General features: G+C 40.9%; 1 long non-coding RNA gene across 1 annotated transcript; it reads right to left on the bottom strand.

The window, feature by feature from the left end:
- Positions 1–7,149: 7,149 nt before the first annotated feature.
- LOC129496061 (uncharacterized) lies at positions 7,150–24,938 on the bottom strand. The gene is made up of 3 exons (XR_008661652.1): positions 24,649–24,938; positions 12,150–12,293; positions 7,150–7,724 (listed from the first exon to the last, which is right to left on the bottom strand). It is a non-coding gene; the product is annotated as an uncharacterized LOC129496061 (long non-coding RNA).
- Between the last annotated feature and the right edge of the window lie 277 nt (positions 24,939–25,215).

The following is a 25,215-nucleotide window of genomic DNA, read 5'->3' as shown; positions in this document are numbered from 1 at the left end:
GGTGTAAGGTATATGGGAATTTTCTATATTATCCTTACAGTTTTTATGTAAATTTAAAATTGTCCTAAAATAAAAAGTTGATTAAAAAAAATGTTTGGCAGATACTTCTGTAGTATTCTGATCTGTGGACGTAGAGATGGACAACACGCAGTCCTTTATGCAAGTTGCTCTCTGGACATAAGGGAAGAATAAGAATGAACACAGGCTTAAAAAGGAGACTAGATGTCAGAAATCAAGAAAAACAATGCAGAGGTGCCTTAGGTGTCTGCCTTCAGCTCAAGCCATGATCTAGGGTCCTGGGATCAAGCCCCTAGTCAGGCTCCCTGCTGAGCAGGGAGCCTGCTTCTCCCTCTGCTTCTCCTCCTGCTTGTGCTCTCCCACACACACACACACTCTCTCTCAAATAAATAAATAAATAAATCTTAAAAAAAGAAAATGCAATGGGGCTTAAGAGAGAGAGCCTATCAGCTTGAGGGAGTGAGAGGTGGGCACAGAGATGGCTCTTGAACATGGAAGGAGTCTGAATAGGCAGAGATGGTGTGAAGCGTACCAGGGCATGCTTCTAGGGATTCTCACAGGATTCAGACCAGGAAACTGGGGGGCCATGAGGCCTTGTGCAGTTTAGCTGGACCATGGTGTTGGTTTGCCAAGGAATAGTAATGACTTTTTTAGACAGTAAAGAAGGGTTTATTTAAAAAAAAAAAAGATTATATTTGATTTATTTGAGAGAGAGTGAGAGCGAGAGAAAGGACAGAGGGAGAAGCAGACTCACCACTGAGCAGGGAGCCCAATGCAGGCCTCCACCTCAGGACCCCAGGATCATGACCTGAGCCAAAAGCAGCCGCTTAACCGATTGAGCTGCGCAGGTGCCCCTAGAAGGGGTCTTATTGCTTACCCTCCTGCTGGTGACTGGAGAACTCTTCTGTTTGGTCTTTGTTTTAAGGCTGTCTGCTCCAGGGTCCTAGAGCATTGGAGCCATCACTGTTGTAGGATTCAGCTTGCCCAACCCTGTCATCCTATTTCGGACTTGGTAGATGGCATTCTGAGCTCCCAGCTAATTTTTATACCAAGAAAGAAAAATAAATTTGACTCCTCCAGGCCCATTTTCATTGACCCCTCCCACCTCTGAACACGTTTCAGGTTGCAGAAAGCAGGCGGTGTCAGGGACCTGAGAACACAGGGTGAACTGGCCCCTGTTTTATTTGCAGATCATCTCCAGAGCAGTCTGTGTCTGGCAGGGGGCTCCTAAAGTTGTTCTCTGTCTCTGGTTTTGGGCACTCTCTAGGGGGTGATGCCTGAGGCAGTCTAGGTGAGCCATGCCAAGAGACTTGGTGTCCGAGGCCAATCCCTCTGCATCTTGGCCTCCCTCCTCCTCATATGGAATGATTTGTTCTCATTTCCTTTACCTCTGCCTTTAGCTTAGCTGCCCAAGCAGAGCAAAAGGAGACTGCCCTTGGCCTCTACCCTGCAAAGTCCCACCCCACTGAAACCTGGCACAGGAGTGGCCACCCAAGCCTAGGACCTTGCCAGGGGTCACCTCTCCTACCCTCACTGGCCAGTGTCAGAATGTTGGAGCTATTTAGAATCAAAGTTTTAAGTGTCTTCGTGGATGCCCCATATCAACCTATACTTCTTAGAAATACTTTTTAATGACATCATCCCTCCTCCCCCTAATTTATATAAGTAAACCTTATTTGGTGTAAAAAACAACCCTTAAAAAACACAAAGAGAGGGGATCCCTGGGTGGCGCAGTGGTTTGGCGCCTGCCTTTGACCCAGGGCGCAATCCTGGAGACCCGGAATCGAATCCCACATCGGCTCCCGGTGCATGGAGCCTGCTTCTCCCTCTGCCTGTGTCTCTGCCTCTCTCTCTCTCACTGTGTGCCTATCATAAATAAATAAAAATTTTAAAAAAATATTTAAAAAAAATAAAAAACACAAAGAGGGACACCTGGGTGGCACATTGGTTAACCACCTGCTTTCAACTCAGGTCATGATCCCGGGGTCCTGGGATTGAGTCCCGCATCGGGCTACCTGTATAGCAGGAAGTCTGCTTCTCCTTCTCCCACTGCCCCTGCTCCTGCTTTACCTCTATCTATCTCTCAAAAAATAAAATAAAATGAAATCTTAAAATTCTGCCTGAGAAGTAGGAATTTGATTTTTCTTTAAACATCTTAGCTTACATGTACTTTCTATTTTTTTAACAATAGATTAAAAATATAGTGTCCCCAATTTCTTGCATAGTGCTGACATCTAGCACCACACCATCTGGCAGCACACAGGGACCTCAATGTTTATAAGCAAAAGATGTGAGTAGGTAATTAGCCACAAAAGGAGAAACACAAATGGCCAGCAAGAGGAGGTACTTATTCTCATTACTAACTGGAAGTACGAATCAGAACATACAATTCCAGGGATGCCTGGGTGGCTCAGTTAAGTGGCTGCCTTCATCAGGTCACAATCTCAGGGTCCTGAGCTCGAGCCCTACGTTGGGCTCACTGCTCAGCAGGGAGTGTGCTTCTCCCTCTGCCCCTTCCTCCTCCTTGTGTGCACTTACTTTCTCTCTCTCAAATAAATAAATAAATAAAATCTTAAAAAAAAACCCACACATACGATTCTATGTTCAACTATTAAATTGGCAAAATTCTAAGAAATGACAATGTCTAGTGTTGGTAAGTGGATGGAGAAGTAGGCATTCTCATACACTGAGAGGGAAATATACTAGGATGTGAGCCTTCTGGAAGTCAACTTGGCAGTAATGTATTACTTTTTGAACATATTTATGTTTTCGTGTATACATTTAGAGCTGATTCAAATATCTGGCTCCTTCACATCAGCCTGTGATGGTGTAGTTCATTATGGACTTAAAACTTACGGAAGGCTGGAACTGTATCATTTTATCCAACTCTTTGACCAGATAGAGACTTCAGAAGTGCTTTGGAGGGTGATTATGGAAATGATAAAACAATTTATCATCCTGCATTTATAAGCAGTCACCAATCATTGACTGAGAGCCCACCCAGTGCTCAGTGCCTTGCTAGGTCCATGAGGGACTCAAGAAGAAAAAGGTGGGGTCCCTGTTCTCAGAGTTGAGCTAGAGTCAGGACAAAGCTCCATTACAGAATGGGGAAGTGTGCAGGTAAGCTCAATGGTGAAATGGAAGCTTAAGGGCTCAGCAATCAGCCTGCTCATAATCATCCGTGCAGAAGTAGCGAGGACCCCGGGGAGGAGGAGCCCACATCTCATTTCCACTGCTTGCTCTATCCTCCTCCTACACCCATGCTTTAATGAACGCTTATCACTTAGTACAGCTGGTGCATCCGAGCATGCCTTGTCTCCCTGTCAGGTAGTGAACTCTTTGAATGTGCACCCTAGGGCAGCCCAGATAGTTGATGAGGGAAAATATCCCCATGTAGAAATAGCCCGGATGATCAATGCAGAAGGAATGAGAGTTAGAATCTTGCCATCTTTCCAAACCTTAATAGAATAATGGGTGTAGGCATTGATTGCTGGTGGCAGCTAACATCATAAGGGACATCTAGTCATTAGATGCCCCCAATGGGAATATGAAATACCACCTACGAAATGTTCCTGCCAAAAAAACCCACACCAAAATAGAAACCAAAACCCAAATCAGATTGTGCCTCTAAATCTAACATTTGGGGGCATCTGCCTGGGTGGCTCAGTGATTGAACTTTAGCTCAGATCATGATCCTGGGGTCCTGGGATCAAGTCCCACATCAGTCTCCCCATGGGGAGCCTGCTTCTCCTTCTGCCTGTCTCTGCCTCTCTATGTCTCTCATGAATAAATAAATCTTTAAAAAAATAAATTTGACATTTGATTTCTGGAGGAAATCACGTTAAATAATACTGCAAGAATTCAAACAGAAACATTCAAAATGGGGGGAGCTCTTCAGAAAAACTTACCTTATTCTTCAACAAGTTACAAAGGAGAGATGGGGGGGAAGAGGAACCTCTAGGTGAAAAAAGAGACTTAAAAGGCATATCAGCCAAACACAATATGGGGACCCTGCTTGGATTCTGATTTAAACAAACCAATTATTTTTATATGTGTGATATAATCAGGGAAATTTACTAGTAAGGGAGATACTTGGCATTATTGGTAAATCTGTCAGGTGTAATAATGTTATTGTGATTTTGTAAGCCCTCCATCAAGTCACCACCCCACTTTTTAGAGGCATAAACTTCAATATTTACGGAAGGAAAAAAAAAAAAACAAAAAAGGCTGGTGGTAGAAAGGGAGATGAAAAAAATGAGTAGGTATGAATTCTCCCAAACCAGCAGATGTGATTGCAGGTTGACTGAGGAGTGTTCCATCCTCTTTCCCAGCCTTTCCCTTTGCAACAAGCTCAGACTAAAGCAGGCTGTGAGAATGTTAAACAAACAAAATATACCCTCAAGGAAAAGAAAACAGTAACAAGATGCAGTAAATCCATTAAGTGCAGATAACTGGAATCCACTTCAGACTGAGCCAGTGGCACAGCCAGGCCTCCTGTGGATGTGCCGTGGGCTCAGAGCACATTTCCTGCTTCAGGGATTGTGTTCTTTTGTGTGGCTTCTCTGAGCCTACTGACTGGATAAATATGTTGGTTCCTACCCAAACTCTGTTACTTAACTGGGGAATAATTACCTCCTTCTCCACATGCACCCTATTCCCTTCACACACATCCCTTATCATGCCATTATAATCACACACTGATGCAGATGTAAAAGGCACAAATGGAGCATTTGCTTGAGGACTCAAGAGTCTTGTGTCATTGCACACAAAGAATAAAGTGAGGAGGAGCCTGAACTGTCATCATAGAACTCACACTGGAACATGTACCCATTAAAGAACAATTGGGTGGATTTTTACAGCTAGAATTTTTTTCCCCCATTAGTTCTCATAGCAAACCAGGAAGAGTGGTAGTTACAGTTGCTGGATTTTCAAGCCAGAACCCTAAGATACAGAGCTATTGTTACCAGTCTAGAATTGTAAGTTTGTCTTATGAAATCATTAGTTTATTAATTCACAAACAAATACTTACTGTGTACCTGCTGTGTTAGCTTCTGAGAATGCTCTCATTACAAGGCAGACATGGTCTGTGCCCTTCCACATGGCTGGAGCTTCTCCTGGCAGAGGGCAGAATGAAAGGGAGTTAGCAGGGACCAGATAGTTTGTGCTTTGTAGGTTGTAGCATGAAGTTTGTATTTTATCTAATTGGATGGAAATCTGATGGAGGGTTTTAGGCAAAGGAGTGACATGATCCAATTTATGTTTGAAAAGATTGTACTGGCTGGTGTGTGGAAGATGGCCTGGGTTGGGGGGTCGGGGGGTGGAGGCTGGAGGCTGGAGGTCAATTAGAGGTTAAGAGCCCAGGACAGGAAAGGTGGTGAGTTGGAGTAGGAATGGATTCTGGATAAGGTAGAGTTGTCAGGATTTGCCAACAGATGGGCTGTTGGGGATGAGAAAAAAGAAAGGAAACCTCTAAACTTTTTGGCCTGAGCAGTTGGATGTTTGGTATTTCCATAGGGGAGAGTGGATGAAGAACAGGTTGAGGGAGAAATTTCCAATTCTATTTTGGATGGTTAAGTTTGAGATGTCAATCTGTCATCCCTGTGGAGATGAGGTGGCCTTTGGTTAGAGAGATCTGGAATTCTGGGGAGAGATCTGAGGCAGAAATACAGATTTGGGGGTAAAGATAGAGAAGACAAAGGGCCGGCCATAGGGCACTCTACATGGAAGAGGGGACAAGAGGAGCAAACAAATGTGGCAAATACCTTACATGCTCCAACTTGACTTCAGAATGTGCCACTAGCCAGTGAGGTAAGAAGAAAAACATGAGAGGATGAGGTCATGGCAGACAAGAGAAAAAGTCTGCCATGATGTAGAGAGTGGGCAGTGGGGTAAAAAATGATGCAGAGAGAACCAGTAAGACAGAAACAGAGAGGTGTCTGTTGGATTTGGGAACATAGAGGTCAACTGTGCAGGATCCAAGTGTGGAGCCCCCATGATGTGGTCTGAGTAGAGAAAGGCTGTGGTAAGAAAGTGGAGACCAAGCCTCTGGCCAATGCACAATGGTTTGCTGTGAAGGGGGAGAAAGAAATGGTGCAATAGCTAGAGGAAGACATCAGGTCAAGGCAGGAGGTGGGGTTTTAGTATTGAGTTGTTTGGGTTTTGGGATTTTAGAAATAAGAAATAATAGAACCATTCTGTATGCTCCATTTGTATGATCATCTACTCCGTTTAGGTACAAGACCAGCCATGAAAGTTGTATCATTTTTTTTCCCATAGGATTCCTTAACCATGTTATGAGTCCTCAAGGATTGAAAGTAACAGCATCTGAGCCCTGAGCCAGCCTTTCCTCTGTAGATTTTATTTTGTGCCCCGGCTTGTATTTTTAAGATTAAGTTTGGGGTGCTTGAGTGGCACAGTCTGTTAAGTGTCCGACTCTTGGTTTCAGCTCAGGCTGTGATCTCAGGGTCATGAGAAGGGGCCCCCTGTGGGCTCCACACTAAGTGTGGATTCTCTTCCCTCTCCCTCTGCCCCTTATACCCTGTGCTCTCTCTCTCTCTCAAATTAATAAATAAATCTTTTTTTTTTTAAGTACTAAGTTCATTGCTCTTTTAGAATTGACTCCCAGGGGAAAGACTGCCTCTCTTAAAAATTTACTATGATTATTTTCATGAGAAAACAAGAATATTTGACCCATCATGGTTTCCTCTTCTTCTTTTGCTACAAGAAATCAAAGAAATAAATGTCATGCTTAATCATGAGAACTCACAGTTTTGGTTTTGCAGATTTACATTTTCTATTTTTACATATTTGTGTTGATTATACCTTTACTTTTGTTTCTTTTTTAATTAATTTTTTAAATCTGGAAGTAATGGCAAATTCATATGTAGTTGTAAGAAATTATACAGAGAGATCCTGTTAATTTTTTTTTAAAGATTTTATTTATTTATTCATGAGAGACACCCAGAGAGGGAGGCAGAGACACAGGCAGAGGTAGAAGCAGGCTCCATGCAGGTATCCTGACATGGCACTCCATCTCAGGTCTCCAGGATCAGGCCCTGGACCAAAGGTGGCGCTAAACCGCTGAGCCACCCGGGCTGCCCCAATTTTCTGAAAATTCATCTGCTGCAGGTATCAATAATTTATTCCTTTTTATTGATGAGTAGTATTCTGAGATGTAGATGTAACATAGTTTATTTTTTTTCATAGTTTATTTTTTTTTAAGATTTTATTTATTTTAGAGAGAGAAAGAGAGCAGAGGGTAGAAGCAAAGGGAGAGAGACAAACAGACTCTGCTGAGCACAAAGCCTGACACAGGGCTCTGTCTCACAACCCTAAGATCATGACCTGAGACAAAATCCAGTCAGATGATTAACCAACTGAGCCACCCAACTGCCCCACACTTTGTTTAATTCCTTTGAAGGACATCTGGGTCATTTCCAGTTTGGAGGCCATTACCAATAACGCTGCTATAAACATTCATGTACAGATTTTTTTTTTCATGCACAGATTTTTGTGTGAACATCTGTTTTCATTTCTCTGAGCTTATATCTTTTACAGTGAATTGTAGTAGGTCTTTTCTGTGGATGAATGGTACATAATCATCAAAAAACAAAGATGATCTACTTTCTTCTTTGTCTTGTGATTGTTATTAGCATGCTATTACCCCTCATCTTCACAGCTTCCCAGTCTCTGAATACTCTTGTGGCCTGGAAAAAAAGCAGATGAAATTTAGAAGAGTTACATAGTTTGTTTGCAGGTCAAGTGGAACCTGAATTCTGGTATATGTTCTCAACTCTTGGCTTTTACACAAAAACCACTACAATTTTTAAGATGTAGTTTATTTATTTATTTATTTTTTTGCTCTTCTCTCCCAGATCCTGGACTATAGCAACCATGTTGTTTTCAAGTTGCTTGCTTAGGAAAGGCTCAGAGATGTGGTTGGGCATTCTCTCAAGTGGGTAGGCAATCAAAACAAAAGTTCTAACAGAAATGGAAGTACAGTTGACCCCAAGACCTATTTCAATCTTGACATAACACTTGAAAATAAGATAATCACTTCATGAAACCATGGTAAACGAACCTCTGCTAGTAAGAATGCTCAATTCAGAGAAAGAGACAGAATGACTCCACCATGAAACCCAAGCCATACATCTCTGTGGAAGCCACATCTTCCATCAATGGAGGAATAAAGGATGGGAAAGTGTGTGTACCTGTTCATTTTCAAGGATCTAAAGTGACACATATAACCACAACACTTTGAAACTTGAAGTCAACCACAAGAAAAAATCGGGAAAGACCACAAATACATGATAGTTAAAGAATATCCTACTGAAGAATGAATGGGTTAACCAGGAAAATAAAGAAGAAATTTAAAAAAATACATGGAAGCAAATGAAAATGAAAGCAAGCAGTCTAAAACCTTTGGGATGCAGCAAAGGTGGTCCTAAGAGGAAAGGATATTGCAATACAGGCCTATCTCAAGAAGCAAGAAAAGTCTCAAATACATAGCTTAACCTTCGCCTAAACAAGCTAGAAAAGGAACAGCAAATAAAGCCTAAAGCCAGCAGAAGAAGGGAAATAATAAACAGTAGAGCAGAAGTAAATGATACAGAAACAAACAAATACAAAAACCCCAGTGGAACAAATAAATGAAACTAGGAGCTGGTTCTTTGAAAGAATTAATAAAATTAATAAACTCCTAGCAGACTTATCAAAAAGAAAAGAGAGACGACTCAAATAAATAAAATCATGAATGAAAGAGAAAAGATCATATCCAACACTACAGAAATACAAACAATTATAAGAGAGAATTATGGAAAATTGTATGCCAACTAACTGGGCAATCTGGAAGAAATGGACAGATTCCTAGAAACATACATTACCAAACTGAAACAGGAAGAAATAGAAAATTTGGACAGACCCGAAACCAGCAAGGAAATTGAATCAGTAATTAAAATCTCCCAACAAACAAAAGTCCAGGGCCAGAAGTCTTCCCAGCTGAATTCTACCGGACATTTAAAGAAGAGTTAATATCTACTCTTCTCAAACTGTTCCAAAAAATAGAAATAGAAGGAAAACTTTCAAACTCATTCTATGAGGCCAGGATTACCTTGATTTCAAAACCAAAGACCCCACTAAAAAGGAGAATTAACAGGTTGATATCCCTGATGAATATGGATGCAAAAATTCTCAAGAAGATACTAGCAAATCTAATCCAACAGTACATTAAAAGAATTATTCTCGGGACGCCAGGGTGGCTCAGTGATTGAGCGTCTGCCTTTGGCTCAGGTCGTGATCCCAGTGTCCTGGGATCAAGTCCCACATCAGGCTCCTCGCAAGAAGCCTGCCTCTCCCTCTGCCTATGTCTCTGCTTCTCTCTCCGTGTCTCTCATGAATAAACAAATAAAATCTTTAAAAAAAATAAAAGATAAAATAGTTATTCTCCATAATCAAATGGTACTTATTCCTGAGCTGCAGAGGTGTTTCAATATTGGCAAATCAATCAATGTGATACACAGTATTGATAAAAGAAAAGATGAGAACAATATATTCTTCTTAATAGATGCAGAGAAAGCATTTGACAAAATAAAGCACCTATTCTTGATGAAAACCCTCAACAAAGTATGTATAGATGGAACATACCTCAACATCATAAAGGCCATATATGAAAGACCCACAGCTAATATCATCTTCAATGGGGAACAACCGAGAGCTTCTCCTTTATGGCCAAGAAAAAGTCAGAGGTGTCCACTCTCACCATTACTATTTAACATAGTAGGAAGTCAGCCTCAGCAATCAGACAACAACAACAAAAAAATAAAAGGCATCCAAATCAGCAAGGAAGAAGTCAAACTTTCACAACTTATAGACAACATGATACTCTATGTAGAATACCCAAAAAACTCCACAAAAAAAAAAATGCTAGAACTAATACATGAATTCAGCAAAGTTACAAGATATAAAATTAATGTACAGAAATCTGTTGCATTTCTACATACCAACAATGAAGCAGCAAAAAAATAAATCAAGGAATTGATCCCATTTACAATTGCTTCAAAAAAAATATATGATACCTAGTAATAAACCTAACCAAAGAGGTAAAAGATCTGTATTCTGAAAACTATAGAACATTTATGAAAAAAATTGAAGAGAACACAAAGAATTGAAGAGGACACAAAAACATTCCATGCTCATGGTTCGGAAGAATAAACATTGTAAAAACGTCTACACTACCCAAAGCCATCTATACATTTAATGAAATCCCTATCAAAATGCCACCAGCATTTTTCACAGAGCTAGGACAAGTAATTCTAAAATTTCTATTGAACCACAAAAGACCCTGAATAGCCAAAGCAATGCTGAAAAAGAAAAATCAAATCTAGAAACATCACAATCCCAGACTTCAAACTGTATTACAATGCTGTGATCATCAAGACAGTATGGTACTGGCACAAAAACTGACACATAGATCAATGGAACAGAATAGAGAACCCAGAAGTGGACCTACAACTCTCTGGTCAACTAATCTTTGACAAAGCAGGAAAGAATATTTGGTGGAAAAAGACCGTCTCTTCAACAAATGATGTTGGAAAAACTGGACAGCAACATGCAGAAGAATGAAACTGGACCACTTTTTTACACCATACACAAAAGTAAATTCAAAATGGGTGAAACACCTCAATGTGAGACAGGAATCTATCAAAATCCCAGAGGACAACACATGTAGAAACCTCTTTGACCTCAGCTGTAGCAATTTCTTATTAGACGTGTTGCCAGAGGCAAGGGAAACAGAAGCCAAAATGATCTACTAGGACTTCATCAAGATAGAAATCTGCACAGCAAAGGAAACAATCAACAAAACTAAAATGCAATCTGTGGAATGGGAGAAGATATTTGCAAATAACATATCTGATAAAAGGCTAGTATCCAAAATCTATAAAGAATTTATCAAACTCTACACCCAAAAAACAAATAATCCAGTTGAGAAATGGGCAGAAGATATGAATAGATGTTCAACATCACTTATCACCAGCGAAATACACATCAAAACTACAATGAGATATCATCTCACGCCTGTCAGAATGGCTAAAATTAACAACACGGGAAACAACAAGTATTGGTGAGGATATGGAGAAGGGGGAGTCTTCTTACATTGTTGTTGGGAATGCAAACTGGTGCAGCTACTCTGGAAAAAGTATGGAGGTTCCTCAAAAAGTTAAAAACAGAATTACCCCATGATCCAGCAATTGTATTGCTCAGTATTTACCCAAAGGATATAAAAATACAGACTTGAAGAGGTACCTGCACCCCAATATTTATACCAGCATTAGCAACAGTAGCTGTGTACCCTTTCGAATCTAAATAATCATGAGATGATGTACCAAGTGCTCTTCCAAAGTTTGCAAGCAGCAGGGATGACAGCAACAGCCTCCAGTGAGGAGGGGTGGCAGCGGCAGGGAGCATGTTGGACTGGTTCAGCAGTGTGGCCTTGCCTGTAGTTGTGGCTAGTTGTCTCCTTCGCCTTTATTCTTGTCTGTTTTCCAAGCTTTCCTGATAATTCTACCCAATAAGCTCCCAGTAAATTATCTATCTGTGTAAGTCAACCAGTGTTGATGGATAGGCCACTAGTCTCAGATTCTCAGGAAAACTTCCAGAATTGTTTTATGTATGTAAATGCAGGACTAAGCCTCATCTGGTGTAGACATGTTGAAATACTTCCATGACAGTCCGTAGACACTGCCTCTACCCCCATGGGATCCCAGACTCCCTGATTTCCTCCTCTCATACCCTGTCCCCTATAATCATCTCAAGGGGTTACACCAGGCACAGGTGCTCTGTGGCATTCTTTCTGATTGACAGGTGCCTCTGGTGAAGCGCCTAATTGTATATAGTATACACATATAAGTGGATGTCTGTATGCATGTGTACATATATACTCATGATAAGTTCATCTCATTGGGAACTTACTATGCATTCTGTGTGCCTAATGTGAGATTTTTCCATATCACATGTAGTTTTTTAGCATATGTAGTCCTCCCTTTTCAAATGGCTATTTGGTGTTCCATTGCATGGATTTAACCATAAATAATTTAATTAACTTGGAGAGGTTTCAAAAGATAGAGATGCCCTACCTCCATTTCTTAACACCCAATTCCAGATGAAGATTCAGGAAGTCTAGGGAGGGGCTGACCATATGAAAGTTCCAAACTTTCCAGGTGGTTCTGATTATCAGCCGGGTCTGGGATTCTTTAGCATAGGCAATGCATCAGTTCACCCTACAAATATGAGAGCACACGAGAAGCCATGAAACTTCCTTTTAAAAAAAAAAAAAATTGTCTGTCTTCTCCTTTCTAGGACACAAGATATAAAATAAACAATATAAAAATCTGTGTTTAAAGACTTCCAATACTTTAGGTCATAGTTGCCCTGGCTTGCTACCAGATTGTAAATTTGCTCTGCTTAGCAATAACTAAAAGGAATGCCAGTCTAGAAGCAAGATGAGGGGCAGAGCCCTCTCAGTAAGTTCCAGATATCCAGGCCAAGCTTTTGCTTCCAAAGAACATTGCTGTCCCTCCTGTATTTAGAATAAATTCAACTTGGATTGTCCTCCAGGAACTGAGTAGTGGCCAAACACCAGTATTTCTTCAGATTTGGAAATGAGCTTTGATTGTTTCTTCATAAGTTAGCATAACGCTTAGATAATCATTGCAGTTCTTGGAAAAGATTAAATGTGAACTCAGTTCAACACTCCCAGACTATCTGGAAACCAGAAAAGTATATTTATGGGAAAAGAGGCTTATATAAATACTTTCTTCAGTGACCCACATGATAGAGTTGAGAATAAGTATCTTGCTTTTGGTGGATGATACCAAATTAGGTGGAGTTGCCAACATCCCAACAGTGAGAACTCAACTCAATATGACCCTTTTAGACTGGCCTTGACAAATTTTTAAAAAATGATCCACATCACAAATACAAGATGAAAAATGGCTCACAGCCCTATAGTAAAAAAAATAAAATGTTACAAAGTTTTCAAAGTTAACAACTGTGTCACAACTACAAACACAGTTAACTACTGTGTCACAACTGTAGTTTGCAAGAGGGAAACTATTGGGAAAACAAAAGAACATGATGCTGGAATGTTAATGAGGAAACAATAAGCAAAACTCCTGAATACTTTCCCACATTTGGCCTTGGTTAGGCCTTAGCTAGACAATGCTCCTATCCAGTTAGGGTCTTCATAATTTGGGAAGAATTATCTAAAAGAAATCAAGTGTGCCCTAAAAAACATGAGTGACTAACATGACAGAGGGTGGGGGTGAGGGGGAATCTCTGGGAGAAATTTTAAACTAAATGGAATTATTTAAACAAATCAGAAATAAAACTCAGACACAGCCTAAAAATTCTCTTCTGATATTCATGGTGTGATTATAAAGAGACTGTTGAATATATTTTTCTCTCTCCTACAGAAGATACAACTGGAGGTCAAGAGGTAAATATGTAATAATTCAGATTAAGCTAGATCTCTTGATGGGTCTGCTCAAAGCCAATTAGTGTGCTGGTGTGTAATACCTGGAATGTACAGAGCATGGACTTGAGCCACACTGCCCAGGGTTCAGACCCCAGCTCCACCACTTACTCTCTGTGAGGCTTTGGGTAGGTTACTTCCTTTCATGCTGCTTCAGTTTTCCATATGAGAAATGGGGAGGCCCATAGTGTCTGCCTCATAACGTTGTAGGGAGGATAGTATGAAGTGTTGTATGCAAAGCCCTGAGAAGAATGTGAGTATTGGCTATTGATGGTAAAACTTCCAGAACAGGCTCCAGGAGGTGATTCTTGAGTCTATTCCTAAGCATTTAGAAGACTATATTGGGACACCTGGATGGCTCAGTTGGTTGGGAATCTGCCTGGCTCAGGTCATGATCTCTGGGTCCTGGGATTGAGCCCTCCTGTGTCAGGCTCCCTGCTCAGCAGGAAGTCTGCTTCTCCCCTCTCCCTTTGCCCCTCCCTCCACTCATTTTCTCTCTTTCTCTTTTTTAAAGATTTTGTTTATTTATTCGTGAGAGACACAAAGAGAGAGAGAGAGAGAGACAGAGAGAGAGAGAGAGAGAGAGAGGCAGAGACACAGGCAGAGGGAGAAGCAGGCCCCATGCAGGGAGCCCAATGTGGGACTCGATCCCGGGATTCCAGGATCATGCTCTGAACCAAAGGCAGACGCTAAACCACTGAGCCACCCAGGGATCCCTTCTCTCTCTCTCTTTCAAATAAGTAAATAAAGGATCCCTGGGTGGCGCAGCGGTTTGGCACCTGCCTTTGGCCCAGGGCACGATCCTGGAGACCCGGGATCGAATCCCACATCGGGCTCCCGGTGCATGGAGCCTGCTTCTCCCTCTGCCTATGTCTCTGCCTCTCTCTCTTTCTCTCTCTGTGACTATCATAAATAAATAAAAATTTAAAAAAACAAATAAGTAAATAAAAGTCTTTAAAAGAAATAAAATACTATCTCAAACTAATGATTAAATCTGTAGTGCTAATTCAACTCTGTGAACATGTGAACATGGTGTCTACACTAAACATGTCATACAATATTTTAGTCATAATTTCAAAATTGCCTCATTCTATCACATTCTTTTCTTAAAGATTTAATTAATTTATTTGAGAGAGAGAGATTGAGACAGTGGGAGTGAGGGGAGGGGCAGAGGGAGAAAGAATCCCAAGCTGACTCCATGCTGAGTGCAGAGCCTGATGTAGGACTCAAGATTCCATGACTCTGAGATCATGACCTGAGCCGAAATCAAGAGTCAGACATCAGTCACTTAGGCACCCCTCTGTCACATTCTTATAACACAAAATTATAAATCTTGTGTACTCAGCTGAGTCTGCCTTATGCACAATATACATATTCAATCACATATTCAATCAGAATTGCAAGCCTGGACATACTTATGAGAATATTTGCTCCTTAGCCTTTGATATTGCAGAGAAATAATCAAATAATCTTCATAACAAATCATGAAATATATTCATCCCTGAATTTTGTGTCAGTGAGCTTGTTCAATTCAATTAAAATAAATTCCATTTAGTTAAATAGGCATTATTGGGGACCTGTGCTAGGTCCTTAGAAAGACTAATAATACTTGTCTCCTTAGACTTTAGAGACTGCATGGTCTACCAAGAAAAGGAAGAAACAAAAATAGTTCATTTTATTTTATTTTTAAAGGATTTATTTATTTATTTGAGAGAGAGAGAGAGATAGCAAGAGAGAGCACAAGCAGGGAGGAGAGGGAGAAGCAGGCTCCCCACTGCATTGGGAGCCCAACTTGGGGCTCTGTCTTGCATCCCTGGGATCATGACTCAAGCTGAAGACAGACACTTAACCGACTGAGCCACCCAGGTGCCCCCTAAATAGTTCATTTTCATATCATGTGATGGATGGTACATTTCAGGTGCCAGCTGCCATGGAAGCATAGAGCCTGACTGGTGATTATAGCCTGGGAATCACCAAGGGTCACAGAAGCCCAGACACTGAAGTGAATTTTGAAGAAAGTGGAGGTGAGAGCATTTCTTGAGGTGAAGCTGAAAGGAGATCTAGGAATGACGGCTCCTGTCAGGCCCAGGGACTGGCACTCAGTATGTAGAGTGAGGAGCACAGTGGTGTGGGGAAGAGGAGGCATGCTGAGAGGAGAGAAACTGTTGACTCCAGGGATTGACAGCATTGAGTGATGCTTCCTGCCTCTGCTAGAGCCCTAGCCTGCCCTGGTGTCTATCAGTGACCGATGGTGGGAATAGATGAGGTGGCCTCTCCCAGTTCCTCTCCTGCCCTCTGTGTTGGGGAGAAATTCATGTAACTTGTAGGGACTCCATCTTCCAAGTAGAGAAAAAAAATCCACATTTCATCAATGTGGTTTTAGGAAAGCAATGCACCTCTTTATATATCAGGAAGAGTTGAACAAGCACTAGATTTAGAGTTATGTTCTAGGCCTGGGTTCAAATCCCAGCTCTGAGGGCACCTGACTGGCTTAGTCAGTAGAGCATGTGACTATTGATCTCAGGGTTGTGAGTTTGAGCCACATGTCTTTTTTTTTTTTTTTAAAGGGAAGCATTCATTCAGCTTATTTCTATATTCCAAATTGGTACAAGTATGGTGGGAATATTCAAGAAGGTCCCTGCCCATGTCATTACGAAGTTTTCCATGACAGGACCGATAGGAAGAAATAGTAAGAAGAGAGGATGGGGTGTCCCTGCAGATCCAGGCCAAGAGTAGGTTAGGGGGCCTCTTTCAAGGTCTTTTCAGATAGCAGGGTTGTTTTTTCACTGATGTTTTCCTAAATAATAAGAAGCCAGCCCTGTTATAAATCAGTCCCTCCTAGGGTTACAAGGAGGGTGGCCTGGGTGCCACTACCAGGCCAGTCCCCACCCAGCAAGCTCAGATCCTGAGGAGACAAGGCTGCATATATGTTCCTAAGCACCAGCTCGTCTCTGGACATGGCCAATGGGCCCAGCACCACTAACAGGAAGTCTTTATTTTCAAGGCCGGGCAGGGAAGAGGCAGCTGGACAAGAAGTGTTCAGTGCTTTGCTATGGTACGAGGTCAAGTCTTTTTTCAAAGCAAATGACAGATCATCCTTTGTCCATCCATAGCTAAGTGACACCCGAGGTCCCAGAAGGAATAGTTGGTGCCCATCATGAGATGCCAGGCCCTCATCACATGCTTGTGTCAGACTCTAAAATGAGAGGCGATGAGCTGGCCCTGCGGTCCTGCCCCTGACCCCTGGCCAACGACTCTACTTTCACCCTGTACTCTGCTTTGGTGTCTGGTTTCACAGATGCCAAATAAAAACCTCATTGATTCAGCATTTGGGATCACTGGAGCTGAACAAATAGAAGTTTTCCTTTGCAGTACCTTTAGTGAAGGGTTTGATTAAATGAACAAGGTAAAAAGTTATTAGAGAAAAGGGGGATTTAACCCAATTACAATAATAAATGTATTAAGAAGACTTTCAGTAGGGTTGTATTAGCCCTTGTTGGCAGATGGGTTTCATAGTTTGACCCATCTCCATTTGGCTGGCATGATGCTATATTTGAGTTTATTTAAAACAGTGCTATGCTTGGGGCACCTTGGTGGTACAGTCAGTTAAGCATCCGACTCTTGGTTTCAGCTCAGGTCATGATCCCAGGGTCATGACCTCAGGGTCGTGAGATCAAGCCCCACATTGGGCTCCGTGCTCAGCATGGAGTCTGCTTAAGATTCTCACTCCCTCTTCCTCTGCCCCTCCCCCCCACTGCACCCATACCTTTCCTCTCTCTTTGATGTAAATAAAAAATAAATCTTAAAAACAAAACAGAGCTGTGGTTGACTAGCAATATCTGCTCTGGGCTCATGAAAGATCATCAGAGGTGGTAGTAAATAGGCCAGGTATTTGATTCCTTGATAGTGTTCAAACTTCTTTTAGAAACAGAGCTATGAAAAAAAAAAAAGAAAAAGAAAAAAGAAAACAGCTATGTGAAGAAAACAAATAAAATGAAGGCAAGTAACACTAATTATTTGTTATGTTCTAGACCTATGCTAGATACTGTAATTAATTTTTCATTTGATTCTCATTGTACTCTGAAAAGTAGTAATGATTATTTAGGTTTTACAAGTTGATAGATGCCTGGCTGGCCAGTCAGAACATTGTGACTCTTTTTTTTTTTTTAAGATTTTATTTATTTATTCATGATAGACACACAGAGAGAGGCAGAGACACAGGCAGAGGGAGAAGCAGGCTCTTTGAGGGGAGCCTGATGCACAAAACAATCCCTGGACCCCGGGGTCACACCCTGAGCCAAAGGCAGACATTCAACCACTGAACCACCCAGGTGTCCCGAACATTGTGATTCTTGATCTCAGGGTCATGAGTTCAAGCCCCACGTTGGGTGTAGAGATTACTTAAATAAGTAAAACTGAAAAAAAAAAAATAAAGCAAAAACAAAAAAACCCAAACCAGCAAATGGGGAAGTTGAATCTTATAGATATTGAGTTGACAAAGGTCATATGGGCCGGAGAAACTAGGTTACAAATGAAGGTTTGGTTGACTCCAAAGTCCACACTCTTTTAGTTAAATAAAAAGGACCTCTAGTTAACAATACATTCAAAAAAACCAATACATTGAAAGGTTTCAGTATGTATGAAAACACTTTCATGTATTTTTAAAAAGATTTTTAAATGTATTTATTTTAGAGAGAGAGAATAGGAAGAGGGTCAGAGGGAGAGGAAGAGAGAGAATCTTAAGCAGACTTCTTGCTGAGTGTGGAGTCCATTCGGGTCTCAATTCCCATGGCCGGGAGATCATGACCTGAGCTGAAATCAAGAGTCACCTCCTTAACCAAATGAGTTGCCCAGGTACCCCTGTCTGGAAACACTTTCAATTTAAAATATTTAAGTGGAGGGGTCACCTGGCTGGCTCAGTTGGTAGCATGTGACTTTTGATCTTGGGGTAGTGAGTTTGAGCCCCACATTGGGGGTAGAATTTACTTAAAAATAAATAAATATAAATTTTAAGTGGAAGTAAAATGGAATAATAAAAAAATACCAAATAAATTCAAAAGAAGACAGGAAAAGAGAAAAAAAGAAACAAAGAAAAGGTGTGACAAATGGAAAACAGCTAGCAATGAGATAGATTTAAATCCAACATATGGATAACTACATTAAATGTAAATAGTCTAAACCACCTCTAATAAAAGGGAGAGATTATCGAATTGAACAAAAAGGCTAGACCCAGCTGTATGCTACCCATAAGAAACACACTTGAAATATAAAGACACAAATAAATTGAAAGTAGAAAGATAGAGAAGGATATGTTATGCTAACAGTAAATCAAAAGAAAGCTCAAATGGACTTGGAAAACAAGGCATATCACCATCAATAAATAGGTTAATTATATAATGATAAGAGAACAATTTTATCAAGAAGATATAATAATTTTGGATGCCTGAGTAGCTCAGTGGTTGAGTGTCTGCCTTTGGTTCTGGGTGTGATCCTGGAGACCCGGGATCGAGTCCCACATCGGGCTCCCTGCATGGAGCCTGCCTCTCCCTCTGCCTGTGCCTCTGCCTCTCTCTCTCTCTCTGTGTCTCTCATGAATAAATAAATAAAATCTTTAAAAATATAATAATTCTAAATATATGTGTACCAAATAACAAAGCTTCAAAATATCTGAGTAAAAACTGATAGAGCTGGAAGAAGAAATGGAGAAGTTCATAATTGTAGTTAGAGATTTCAACACTCTTCTCTCGGTAACAAGATGGAGCAAGTAGATAAAGCAGATGGTAGAAGACTAAGGAGAGAGACCTGAACAGCACTATTAACCAACGTGACCTAATTAACATTTATAGGACATTCCACCTGACAGTAGATACCCAGTCTTCTCAAGTACACACAAATTGTGCCCCACTATACCCTGGACCATAAAACAAACCTTAGCAAATTTAAAAGAATTGAAATTAAAGTATGTTTTCTAACCACAATGGAATTAAATTAAAAGTCAATAAAAGAAAGATATCTGGAAAATCCTTTAATATCTAGAACCAACACACTTTTACATATTCCATGGGTCAAAGAAGAAATCACAAGGGAAATTAGAAAATATTTTGAATTGAATGAAATAGTCTAAAGTGCTGACATTTTACAAAGTCCACCTTGTCTGAATTAGTATGATTTGCCTGCAGGTTTTAAGGCAATGTGCCATTGGGACAATTTTATTAAAATACAGGAGCAAGGACACCATGATCTCATCAGTCTTTAAAATGAGAAGCAGATGGGTAATGTCTATAGAACGCCTTCCCCTCTTTTTGTATTCCTGGCTCTGCCCTGGTTTCAGATCACAAATGAACACATTCCCCAATGGAATTTGACTCCAGACACCAGACTAGTGTTGTTTCTTTCTGAGGGATCATCTTGCTCATGATACAATCATTGTGCAGTGACCAAGAGGCCAAACGCCCTCTCCCCAATAAGCAAGAGTCAGCAGTCTTACTGGCACTGAGTTTAAACACCTTTAAATGACAGCACCAAGCATGTGTCCTGCCCTGTTGCAACCTTCTGAAGAGAACCAGAGGCCTGTGTGAAGTTCACTCCTTCATCAGAGGAGTTGATGAACAGGTTTTAGACAAGAAGAAAAACCAACTGAGATATGGGGATAATATGTAGATTACATGTCACTAATAGTAATCATAACATGCCCGAACTGCTTACTCTGTCTCAGGCATTATCTCTTTAAACCTTACAGCAACCCCATGAGGTAGGTCCGTTCTGCAGTGGAGAGACTGAGGCACAGTGTGTTAATAAATTCTTAAGGTCCCACAACCAGCAAGTGACAGAGCTGGGATTCTGTCCAGCCTATTGGCTGGAGTAGCTGAGTGGCTCCAGAGGCCTCATACTGAAGTACACAGTCTTAGTCTCCATGGGGAGCCCTGAGGGAGGCCTGAGAAGCAAATGGGGAAAAGGATGCTGGAGGCATGTCAGTGCTCATACAGAGGAACCAACAGAGACCCAGAGAGGTGAGATACTTACCCATGGTTGTTAGGCTATTGATGGCAGATCTCACACTAGCACTCAACCCTGCTAATCCCCAGGCCAGTACACTTTGCTCTACACAATGCTGTCTCCTCGTCAAGGTGCCCCAGGAGAATCACTCCTCTTTCTTACCTCCTGGCATATATACTTTCCAAAGTACCAGTGTGTGTGACCAACTGTAGATGCAGGTGTGACTATAATGAACAGAGCAGTGGTAGTATTACCAGGCACCGTTCTGAGAGCTGCTTGGTGTCAGGGAGAGGGAAAAGACTGGGAATGACTGGACTATGTGGGCCCATGTAATATGGATCTGGTCAGAGAGCCTCAGGTCACACATGTGAGCTGTGTGGTCTCAAGCAAGTTACTTCACCTCTCTGAGCCTCTATTTCCTTGTCCACAAAATTGGGGTAATAAAACTCATAGGGTTAACCTCATGGGGTCACTGTGAGTATTAACTATTAGGACTAATGCACATAAAGCACCCAATCCAGTGTCTGGCACATAAGTGCCAAGGCAACTTTGGCACACAATTGCTAAGTGTTGCTTCTTGAATTGTCTGCTTAGGAGTTGCCTGAGCATATGCTCCTTTAACTATGACCTATGGATGAAAAAAAAAAAAAGTTGTTTTCCTCTTCCTTTCTTTACCATCTTGAGAATGGTGATTCCTACCTGTGTATTTTCCTCAGGTGCTCACCAGCCTGGGGCTTTGAGACATTGGCCTGTCAAGACCTGTTCTCACAGTCCAGCTCAGAGCCTCTCTTTGCTTTTAACACATACCACTCAGCTTTTAGAAAGTTCCTTCCTGGATCCAGAGAGGGTGTGTCTAGCAGTGCATTCTTTCCAAAGCCCAGAAATGGGAGGATTCTATGAGAATGCTTTGTAGAATACATATATTTGGCAGAAGGGCATGAGGGTGGCTGAAAGAAAGAGCCTGTTGTTTTGCTTCCTAGTTTTGTATATTCAGTCTTTTCTGTAGAGGATTAGGGCTCCATTTGAAATTTTTATTTTTTATTTTCTTTTAAATTATTATTTATTTTAGGGAGAAAGTGAGAGTGTGAGTGAGAGGGGCAGAAGGATAGAGAGAGAGAGAATCTCAAGCAGAGTCTGGACTGAGTGCAGAGTCCTATGCAGGGCTCAATCCCACGATCCTCAGATCATGACCTGAGCTGAAATAAAAAATCAGATGCTCAACCGACTGACTTACACAGACACCCCTCCATTTGAGATTTTTAGAGATAGCATCTCTAGAGTCTACCCTGAGATCTGTAGGGGGTTATTTTCAAGGTTTGGACCCCTTCCATTGGAAGCACCCAAAGCTGCCCATTGGACAGACTAAAATAGTAGAATTTCTTCTCCTTGCCAAAACGTCAGAAATGAACTCTTGCTAATAGGTATCAAGAGTCTTTAAAAAAGGTTTTTTTCTCCACTATGATTCTTTTAATTTCTTGAAATGAAGATAACTTTTTTAAAAGTTGACCTTATTTTGAGATGTGGTTTAGCCATCTCAAAGCAGTAAAATTATAGACAGCTTTGTTCCTTTTGCTTATTTGTACTTTTCTAATTTTTCTACCATAAGAAAGAATTACTTAGGTAATTTATTCTGAGGAAATCACCCCTTACTCTGACAAAGATGTCAGCATTATTTACAGAAAACACTACAACCTAACTGTTCATCAATAGGGAATCACTTATCTGAAGTATGATTCACCCATACAGTGATATACAATACAACCACAGGGTGACATTTACAAAGAATATTTAATATTATGGGTAATGCTCACAATAGAATGTTAAATTTAAAAAATAGTATATGTAATGACACAATCGAATGGCTAAAATAAAAAAGACTGACCATACAAAGTGTTCATGAGTGTGTGGAAGAACCAGAACAATCATACACTACTGTGGAACTATAAGACAGTACCAATACTTTGAAAAAAAGTTACTTTTTAAAATATAAATTTAATATATAAATTTAAAATACATAAATTTGGTAGTGCCTGGGTGGCTCAGTCAGTTAAGCTTCTGCCTTGGGCTCATTATCCCGATGTCCTGAGATCCAGCCCTGCGTTGGGCTCTCTGCTCGATGGTAAGTCTGCTTTTTTCCTTCTGTGCTTTCTCTTGCTCCCAAACAAATAAATAAAATCTTTTAGGGGTACCTAAGTGGCTCAGGTCATGATCCTGGGGTCCTAGGATCGAGTCCCACATCAGGAGCCTGCTTCTTCCTCTGCCTATGCCTCTGCCTCTCTCTGTGTCCCTCATGAATAAATAAATAAAATCTTTTTAAATAAATAAATAAAATCTTTAAAAAATTATTTTTAAAAATAAAATAAATACATTTAAACATATACCTACTTTCTGATCTAATAACTTTATTCCTAGATATTTATTCAAGAGAAATGAAGACATATGTCCACAGGAAGACATGTACATAGCAGCTCTATTCATAGTAGCCCCAAATTGGAAAAAATCCAAATGTCTACCAGCAGGTGAATGGGTAAACTGTGGTGTTTACGTTCCACTCCATACAATGGAATACTACTCTATAATCAAGAGGAATGAACTGCTTATACTTGCAACAATGTGGGCAAACCTCGAAAACACTAGACTGAATGAAAGAAGTCAACATAAAAGAATACATAGGTATGATTTAATTTATATGAACACTAGAAGAACAAATCTAATCTATGGTGACAGATAGTTGATTGGGGGTCTCCTAGAGCTGTGGATTGAGATCACTAATGGAAAAATGACCCAGAGAACTTTTTGGGGTAATGGAAATATTCTGTATCTTGATTGTTAGTAGTGGCTCTAGGAATGTGTGAAGAAATATTCATTGTCAGTATTTGCAATATGACTAAATAAAAGATATTATGTATCTGTGTGTGTGTGTGTGTGTGTGTGTGTGTGTGTGCCAGATATAACACCATAGGGTCTCAATTTTAAAAAGAAAAAGGAAAAAAAAAAAGAAAAGAAAAAGGGGGGCAGAGAAAGAATACCGGAAGCATATTTCTAGAAAAGTAGTGGTGGTTAACTCTAATTTGTGCAATTACAAGAGATTAAAAGATTATTTTAATAATTTTCTGGGTTTCACCTAGATTTTGTCCTATGAACAAATATTCATATAAATGTTAGCAAATACAATCTAAAAATAATTATTGAGACTATTATTTAAATTATTTTTTTTACATCTTTAAAGATATTCAATCAATTATATCTCAGTACAGCTAGGAAAAAAATTCAAAGACTTTTTGGTGACACATGTCTGTAGAGAACTAAAAAAGAGACAGCAGGCATGTGTTCTTCAGCTCACGAGCTATCTTTACCAAGTCGTGAACTGCGTACCAGCCATACCATGTGAGAAAGTAGCTCCTATAATGCTGAGCAACACATCTCAGTATGGGTGTCTCCTAAAAACTTAGAGGATTTATGTGAGGTAAGCAGATTTTGCACAAAGTTCCCACTGAGATCATTGAGTTCTCACTAGGGGCAAGGCTCTATTCCACCATCTTCGGGGAGGTGGAATTAATGAAACTTCTGGATTGGTCCTTTGGAGACCTTGACTTGAAAGGGGCTCTGTGGGTGGTCCTCAACCCAAGGCCTGTGCCACCCAGTCAAGTGGGCATAAAGGGGCAGAGACCCTGGAGTGTTACTCCATGGGGTGCAAACCCTGGAACGTCATGACTCCTTTGAGGAGGAACACTCCCAAAGCTGTCATCCCCAATGGCCATTTCCCTCCTTTGAGCCTCTCTCCCTTCCAAAATTGTGAGAACCACAGCTTCTTCCTCCTGGGTACACCCCACTCCCATAGCTCCTGTATGTGAACGTACTACTTTTTCTAGATTAGGTCATTTTTATTTAGTTGATTTGGTGGCGTGAAGGGAAAGTAGCCATCTCCCCTAAGGGAGGGTGCTAATGTCAGGGCTAAGGGAGAGAGTGGACACCATGACTCTAAACTTCTCACAGGGTCAGAAATCCCTGGATGCTTCTGTGCAGTTCTTGGGAAAGATTATGAAGTTGGGTCAAACTGTTGGCTGGCCCAGGTCAGAGAAGGTGCTTCGTGGCTCTCTTCTTACCTTTGGTGCCTCTTCACCCAGGAGATCCATTTTCTCCCAGGCTGGTTCCACCACCAGAATATGTTCCATGGCTTAGCTTCTGTTCATAAAGAACTAGCTGTTCTGGCTGAAATCTGGCCCGTCTGCTCAAACGATCTTCACGGTGGCTCTCTCTGGTTTCTAGACCATGCTCTTTGGCCTTATTCTAACTTTGCCACACTGAGGAAAGAGCTGAGAAAACTTGGCATCACTGTGCCTTGTAGACTTGCCACCCACCACAGGAAGTGGATGTAGCACTGGGAAACCAGGCTGGCCCTGCCCACAACACGTAATTACTGGGTTTGATATTTGGATGGTCCAAGCCAGTGCCAGGTCTCTTGTACTTGTAGGAATCAGGACATAATCCCCCATCCTTTCTTCCAAAACAAACCCAAGGAGACTTTATTCTCTGCACTGATTTCCTTTGATGAGGTTTTGCCTGATGGATGACTCTTTTCCCTCACCTTGGCCTCTAATTACCACCCACACTTGCTTCCATCTGTTGTGGTTTCTGAGCTAGGAATGGAAGTGTACTTGGATGTTTTATCA

The sequence above is a fragment of the Nyctereutes procyonoides genome, unplaced genomic scaffold (genome assembly GCF_905146905.1).
Source record: "Nyctereutes procyonoides isolate TBG_1078 unplaced genomic scaffold, NYPRO_anot_genome, whole genome shotgun sequence".
NCBI classification, from domain to species: Eukaryota; Metazoa; Chordata; class Mammalia; order Carnivora; family Canidae; genus Nyctereutes; species Nyctereutes procyonoides.
Note: the sequence above shows the minus strand (reverse complement) of the source record. Positions and strands in the feature narration are given on the sequence as shown.